This window comes from Geotrypetes seraphini, chromosome 15 (genome assembly GCF_902459505.1).
Source record: "Geotrypetes seraphini chromosome 15, aGeoSer1.1, whole genome shotgun sequence".
Lineage (NCBI taxonomy): Eukaryota > Metazoa > Chordata > Amphibia > Gymnophiona > Dermophiidae > Geotrypetes > Geotrypetes seraphini.
Window position 1 is genome coordinate 4464147 of NC_047098.1, and position 8600 is coordinate 4472746.

Sequence of the window (8600 nt, forward strand, 5' to 3'; positions counted from 1 at the left end):
GAACAGTCTCTCTTTCTCTACTAAGTCAATTCCCTTCAATATCTTGAATGTTTCAATCATGTCCTCTCTCAGTCTTCTCTTCTCAAAGGAGAAGAGGCCCAGTTTCTCTAGCCTATTGTACTGCAACTCCCCCCAGTCCCTTAACCATTTTTGTCGCTTTTCCCTAGACCAGGGGTGTCCAATGTCGGTCCTCGAGGGCCGCAATCCAGTCGGGTTTTCAGGATTTCCCCAATGAATATGCATTGAAAGCAGTGCATGCAAATAGATCTCATGCATATTCATTGGGGAAATCTTGAAAACCCAACTGGATTGCGGCCCTCGAGGACCGACATTGGACACCCCTGCCCTAGACCCTTTCAAGTGGTACTATGTCCTTTTTCATGTACGGCGACCAGTGTTGGATGCAGTACTCCAGGTGGGGGCGTACCATGGCCCAGTATAACAGCATGATAACCTTTTCAGATCTGCTTGTGGTCCTCTTCTTAATCATTCCTAGCATTCTGTTTGCCCTTTTCACGCATTGATAGACGGTTTCATTGATTTATCTACAAGTACTCCCAAGTCTCTTTCCTGGGGGCTCTCAACACATCAGAAGTGCCACTATCTCTGTCAATGGACCACCGCTCCGGAACCATCTCCCTCTATCGCTTGGTCTTCAGATGTCCTTGGATAAATCTAAAATAGACTTATAACATTTCTCTTTCGAGATACGTACCAGATTTGATATTATAGACACCCTCTCGTTAACAGTGGATGAATTTTGCAGGATACAATGATGCCTTAATGTGTTTACCCATCCTCTTTCCTTTCATGATTTGTAGTTTACCCTCCCATTCTCACTTTCGGGTCATTGTTTCTCTCCATGGATTACCCAACCTTTTACATTTTCATATATTTTAGATTGCAAGCCGCCCGAGAGTTTGCCATTGCTGTGGGATAGTAAAAATTGAATAAGCTTGGAAACTTATATTTACCAGCTGTTAGTCAATGTTAGAATCGGAGTCAGAAAGGACAGTGGAAAAATAAAGGCATTGGAGTCAAAGGTTTGGTGTACTGACTCTAAAGCTCTGGTGCCTTTCTTTATTTAAGGGGCCCTCATCCTGTATAGACAAGTAGCCTAATGGTTAGAGTAGAAGGCTGAAAGTCAGGGAACGATGAGGGCTTTCAGGGGATTCAGTGAATTCCCAGCTCTACAATCCTGCTTTTATAATTTTTTGTTGACTTTTTGCTTGATTGTTGAGAAGGCAACCAGTCAAACTGCATCAAACAAACAAAAAAACCCAGGGCTCTTGGGCTGGGGATTCTCCGAACCCCCTGAAGGTCCTGCCAGTACTGATCTAGAATTTGATTAGCTGAGCAGCATCTGCCTGTTGCCTGCTCTACCAATCAGATTCAGAGCAGTGCTCTCAGGGCCTTTTAGGGGATAGGGCGAATCCTTTGAAGGCCCTGACCGCATGCCACTGCAGGGTTCAAATCCCTGGCTTTGGTTCCTTTTGATCTTGGGCAGCTAACCTAACCCTCCATCACCTCTAGTGCAAACTTGGACATGGACAGGCAAAACATCGAGTGCACGTGAATGGAACCCACCTTGAGCTAAATGGTTGACTTGTAGCAGAATAATTAAGAGGCCTTTTCTTACTCTGAACATTGGACAAGGCCAGTCCCGCCTTTCTTCTAACACAACAGCTTGTGTCTGCTTTGACAAAATTATCCATGACCGTTTGCCGTAGAGAACATCTCATTTACTTAATAAGTGTGCTATGTACAATTATACAACGTGGGCACGCTCAGTAACAGACGGGGGCATTGTTGATACCATTCTCATGCAAGTTTCAATAACAAAAGACCTTTAGTCTTCTCAGAGTCTCTGTTCGGCCCATGTTTTCATCATCAGCTTGTCTCTTTGGTGGAAAAATGAACATTATAATCTTAGATTTAATCCACAAGCTTGTTTACCTCCTTAGCAGGTACTTTTTCCAGACAAGGTTTCCTAAGGTTCAGAATGAGATCTTTCTGCTTTGTTCAGGTTTAATGCTTTAATTTTAACAATGGTTATTACATTATCATTTTTCCACTGGGGGCAGTGCCAGGATGTGCATTTACATTACGTAGGGATTTAAACATCTCTATCATATCTTCCCTCTCCCGCCTTTCCTCCAAAGTAGACAGATTGAGATCTTTAAGTCTGTCCCCATACGCCTTATGACGAAGACCACACACTATTTTAGTAGCCTTCCTCTGGACCGACTCCATCCTTTTTATATCTCTTTGAAGGTGCAGCCTCCAGAATTGTACACAATGAGGTCTCAGCAAAGTCTTATACAGAGGAATCAATACCTCCTTTTTCCTACTGGCCATACCTCTCTCTACGCACCCTAGCATCCTTCTAGCTTTTGCCATCACCTTTTCAATCTGTTTGGCCACCTTAAGATCATCACATACAATCCCACCCAAGTCCTGCTCTTCAGTCGTGCACATAAATTCTTCACCCCCCTAAACTGTACTGTTTCCTCGGGTTTTTGCAGCCCCAAATGCATGACCTTGCATTTCTTAGCATTAAATTTTAGCTGCCACATTTCAGACCAGACTATAAACCGCTTTCATCTCGGAGTCGGTAGGCCAAGGACTTAACTTCTTTCTGGGAACGGGGTCAGGACGTGGCCCCCTCTGCCACCCCGGTCAAAGCTAATCTTTCATGCTAAGAGCGCGTGCTGGAGCCGTTACCATGGCAACACGTTCCTGTTCCTCGTCATGTGCCAGGAGGAAGATTTTAAAGAATAGACCTGGCTTTAAGACCAGAGCAGACCTGCTGCGCTTGCAGAAACTGCTTTCCTGGCTTTCTTTTGTGCCTTTCCTCGGTGTTCGTCAGTTCAGTTTCAGGATTACAAGAGATTTCCAGAGTACAAGCAATGTAGTCTGGCTCCATAAGTGAGGGGAGGAAGAGTAAAGTCTTCTAAATTTGTTGTAGTCCATCATTGGGGGGGGGGGAGGGGGAGAGGAATCAGCAGTGAATGGGTTTTTGTTTTCACCTAGGCCACACGTCACACAGTTATACCCCATGGGCCAGAAGCAGGGTTACCAGACGTCTGGATTTCCCCAGTACTTTGTCCGGGTTTTGAAAAGCTGTCCTCCACATCGCGTTGGGCAGGGGGGGCGTCCGCACGTGCGTGTGACATCATCGCGGGATGTCCTGCCCGATGAGCGCAGGCAGCGGGGGGGGGGGGGGTTCTGAAATGGGTGGAACTGGGCGGGCATGGGGGGTGGGCGAGTCTAGGGGGTCTGGATTTTCCAAATGGAAAATCTGGTAACCCTAGCCAGAAGTAACTCGGGGCCAGATTCTCAAAACTTAAAGTTGCCTTTAACGTAGTCGCTAAACCAGCTCAGAGTATTACAACGACTTACCGTGGTCTTTTCCAAGCTCCCTAGCAGCCTCCGATTTTGCTGTGCAAATGGGCTCATCGATCTTTAACCACGCACTATGGACCATTCTTCATCACTGCTGAGTGATTCTCCAAGCGGGGCATCGGTTTTTGGCGACCAAAAATCAGTGGCTGGTTGCCGAAGCCGATGCGGCCAGCAAGTTCCTTGCTGCTCGCGCCGTCAAAAAGGCACGAGGAAGCGGCATGGGTGGGCACACACGTGGCAGGGGGAGGAGTAGGAAAGAGGGGTACTGACGCCCCTGAGGAAGACCGTTCCCCTTGCAACCCCCCCTTAGTATGCCACCGACACATATTCTAAGTAAGGTCTCACCGGAGTCTTAAACAGAGGCATCAATACCTCCCGTTTCCTATGATTATGGTACTTCATGAACTGCAGAAGGCGCATTTTTCTTCACACCTCTCACCGTCAATGTTATTATTAGGAATCTGTAATAAATAATGACCTTGGTACAGTTATAAATTTAATCCTGGACACTGTTCAGGCAATTAGGCCTGGTGGGCCACCGCGGGAGCGGACCGCTGGGCAGGATGGACCTCTGGTCTGCCCCAGCGGAGGCAACTTCTTATGTTCTTATATACTTATCTATCTACTCACAGGATCTTGGCCTTTCCTGTGCTAGAGCGTGTGCTCAACGTTTTTATAGAGAATGACCCAGGGATAAAGTTTGTCCCTATCTCCGCAGCTCTGCCTCTGCCATGCCCCCACGGACTCTGTCCTCATTTGCATATGCCTCGAACGCTTATGATTTTACATCTAGGTCTTTTAATTAAAGTATATGTAAAAAGGGACAATATTCTGTACAACTGTTTATAAATCACAAATAGCCTTCCATTTTGATCTGGTTTTGGTAAGATCTTCCCAAGGATTCAGTTGCCTACGTTTTTACATCATCTGGGAAGGTAATTAGATTGTCTTTAGGGGGTAGATGAGAATCTAAACTGTGTAGTGGATGAGCAGGAAAATGAGTGTCCTTGATGCTAGCAACGATGGATGAATCTGTGGTAGTAACAGTAAGATGCTTGAGCAGCTGGGCACATGATGGAAGGATGTTGCAGATGGCAGACAAGACACAAATTATGTCATTTAATAGTTGTTCATTGAAATCCAAAAGCAGCTTCTGCAGTTTTTTAACCATTCAATTCAGTTGCCAATTGTCTAAAGGTGTTAAGTTTTTATATACTGATACTAGTCTCAAGCTTTTAGATAGTGACATGGGACAAACTTTGTCCCCATCTCTGCCCTGTGGGCTCTGTCTCTGTTCCCAGCCCATGGTTAACTGCGGTCACCCATCGCCAAGTCATTCTGTACTTTAGAACCACCTTATTAAAAAAATCCTCATAGATGTGTATTTTTCTAAGAAACGGGTTCTTTTTTTGTGGCCAGACAAACTCAGTATCATTGGAATCAGTTCCTGCAGCTGAGGTCTAAGGCCTTAGCCGTAGGGGCTACATTTTTCTTAAGACTTCCTTGTAAGCGTTTGGTCACTTAAGGACTAATGAATACATGTCCTCAGATCTTGCCCATTTGGAGTCATTTCTTTTGGATAAACATATTCTTCAATCTAAAATGGATTATGTTATTATTTCTATTGGGTGACAATAATTAAGATTTTACGCCTGATGTTATTTTCCTTTAGTTTTATGTGATGTGGCCGACATAGATTGATGGTGAGTTCCATAATGTGGTCTGGAACAGGAAATAGTTTCTATTTTGAAATGTTTGTTACTTATGAGCTTGACTTTGTTATTATTTTAAAGTTTTCTTACATGTTTCTGTAAAAGCATGAATAAAGAATGCAAAAAAAAAAAAATCAATCCTCACTGATGATAGAATTACTGTGTTGTGGTGTTGGACCCAAACCAAGCTGGAAATGTTTAACCACATCAAGGACCCATTAATAGTCTTCTCACACACTCTACACACACCCTCGCTCCCCCCCCTGCAATCATTACACGGATTCCAAGCCAACGACTTGTGAAAATTCACCACCTAAGAGCACTTCACCTTTCCCCTCAGAACGTGGGGTTGAACTGAGCACCTTCTGTTTTCCTGCGAGTCAACGAGTCCACGCACGGCTGAGCCCAAAGAGCAAAAGGATTTCCTTCCTTCACCTTTTTAAGTGGGTGTTGAATTGGTTTTCAGGTTGTGTTTTTTTAAAGGACAAGAAGGTATTGTGTGAAAGGAATTAGTGTAAATTCAGAGTTTTGTGTGTGCAAATCGTGGTGTTTCTCAAGGGTCACCTGTGTCTCCTTTGCTTTTTAATTTTCATATGAGCTCTTTGGGTGAACAGTTGACAAATTTAGGCATTTTTATTTTATCTTAAGTCCAGCATTGTATAATCTGGAGGAGGCTTTGAGATTTGTTCAAAATGTAATTATATTAAGGGATAATTGAGCAGCCAATAATCTCTTACAACTGAATAAATATAAAACAAAATGAGTTTGTTTTCCAAGTGGGTTTATTGGAGAAGAAAAATCGAGGGTTTGAGGAATTATTTTGGATTTTGGTTTGACATCTGAGAATCCAATACATGGCTTGGTAAAGAAAGATTTTTATTCATTTCTGCCAATTACGGGCAATATGTTCTGTTTTATCTTGAGAGCGTTTTCAAACGGTGGTAAGAGTTATCGTACTGTCTCGGTTGAGTTACTTTAATTCTTTCTATTATGGTGTTACACTGAATTAAAAAAATAGGCTGCAATGGCTTCAAAATACGGCTGTGTGTTTGATTTTTAGAGCAAAAAAAAAATATGACGGGGTTACTCCTCTTCTGAATCAATTACCTTGTTTGAAGATTGAGAAGAGAGTACATTTTAAATTGGTTCTACTTATATAAAAATTGTTGCAGGGAATGTTTTAATAAAGTCTATAACTTTCCCGGTATAAACAGTCATTGAGGCTTGGCTCTTCTGTACGGTCATAAGGTCGTTTGAGATCTTTGATGAACAAATCTTTTGAGTTTATAGGAACAAAGCTTTGGAATGATCTTCCAACTGCACTAAGAAAGTTTCTTCTTATTATATCTTTAGAAAATGGTTAAAACCTTTTTATTTTTAATGATTGTTAAATGAATAATTTTGGATGGGCCCAATATTTTTTTTTAATTGTTGTGATCCGCCTAGAATCTATTAACATCAAAACTTACTTGCCTACCACAATACCGTTCAGTTTACAAAAGAGAATTGAATCATAGTTTAATGAACAAATACTTTCAAGGAATCAGCCAACCTTCTCCTTTGAACTTAATTTCTGTGGGTAAGTGGGTGGGGGATCTTAGGAAGAGTGACTGCGTTTCCAAAATAATCTGCACATATGCGTGAGATTATATTTATTTATTCAGTTTCTTATACCGTTCTCCCAGGGGAGTTCAGAACAGTTTGTGAATTGATTCAGGCACTCAAGTATTTCTCCCTGTCTGTCCTGGTGAGCTCACAATCTATCTAATGTACCTGGGACAATGGGGGGATTAAGTGACTTGCCCAGGGTCACAAGGAGCAACGTGGGTTTGAACCCTGAACCTCAGGGTGCTGAGGCTGTAGCTTTAACCACTAGAAATCAAAATGTAGCAAAAGTGATCTGTGTGTAGGACAATCCAGCCATTGTGACATCACCAATGAGGTTGGCTCTTATTGGTGGAATGAGACATTATGATGTCACAATCTCAGCTCTGCTTCTCAAAGACTGAAACTTCTGATATTATTTATTTATTTAATTTTCTCTACCGTTCTCCCAGGGGAGCTCAGAATGGTTTACAGGAATTGCATTTTTCCCTGTCTGTCCTGGTGGGCTCACAATCTATCTAATGCACCTGGGTAAATGGGAGGGTTAAGTGACATACCTAGGGTCAGAAGGAGCAGTGTGGGCTTGAACCCACAAACTCAGGCTGTAGCTTTAACCAAATCGCATGCAAACTGGCTGGGGAACACTAGACTGATGTCATTCCTCAATCAACCTTCCTGCCTTCCCTCTGGCTCTGGGTTTCAGGGCCCAGCTTTTTCTGTCCCTTCATTCCTTGTACGTCCAGCACCTGCGATATCAGTATCTCAGAGACATCCAGCAAAAAAAAATTGCAGTCTATCCCTCGTCATCTTCCCCTTCCCTAAAATAGAATCTTCCCAGTTGGAAAAAGTGGCACAACATACAGTTGGTGTTAGAGAACGAGACTTTTAGAATTGCTCTAATTCTCCAGAAACTTGCGCTCTTTTTCAACGCATTTTAATTATTTATTGATCCATTTGAATTTAGATGAAACAGGTGCATGTGGGCATCGCATAATTTATGCTTAAGAGCTCTGTGCTGTCCATCTCTTTCCACTGTCAGTCTAATTTTATTTTTCAGGAAATGTGCTTGAAGAAATTTTGCAAAGAGTGATTTTTGAGATGCCATTCAATTTTTAACACCAGTCTGCCATTTTTTTTTTGGGGGGGACAGTATTTTACTTGTGCCGAGCACTTACAAGATCGCAGAAGGTCCCGATGCGCCTCCCACAACCTCCCGAAGAATGTTCTCAATTCAATAGCATGTGAATTCCACACAATGCGAAACTTTGTCACAGATCGAGCTCAGAGTCCCCTCTGCCCTCCGCCTCCCTCTTCTGTCCCACATACTCACGTCACAACATATTTCCAAAAGAGGATCTTCTCCTCTGATGGCACGTCAAGCCCTCACGAACCCTGAGGCCTTGTGGGTTTCTCTGGGCAGAGGCTAAAACCAGGCCAAGATGTTACACTTAGCCCTTTAAACAATCTTCTACACTGGTTGCCAATTGAGGCACACATTTAATTCGAGTTCTCCTGCTTTTGCTACAAACTGGTGTGGGGAATGGCCCCAAACTATCTATTACCTCATTTCGAGCTTTACACCCCCACAAGGCCAACCAGAAATTGCCTACCCGAAGATCACAGGTTGCAAATTCAGAACCTTCCTGGATAGATATTTTAAGTTTCAAGCCGGCAGACAGCAGACCTGGTTAGGCAACTTCATTGATCAAGCCAGGTTGACCTACGGCGCCTTTCGGAAAGAAATCAAGACATTGATTTTGACTGTAGCTCTCGCTCTTGATAAAACATGGTTATTGAGACTTTTCTTTAAAAACAGACATAAAGAGTTCCTTGGTTGTAAAATACAAATGTTTCTAGAGAAACGCAAAAACGACGTAG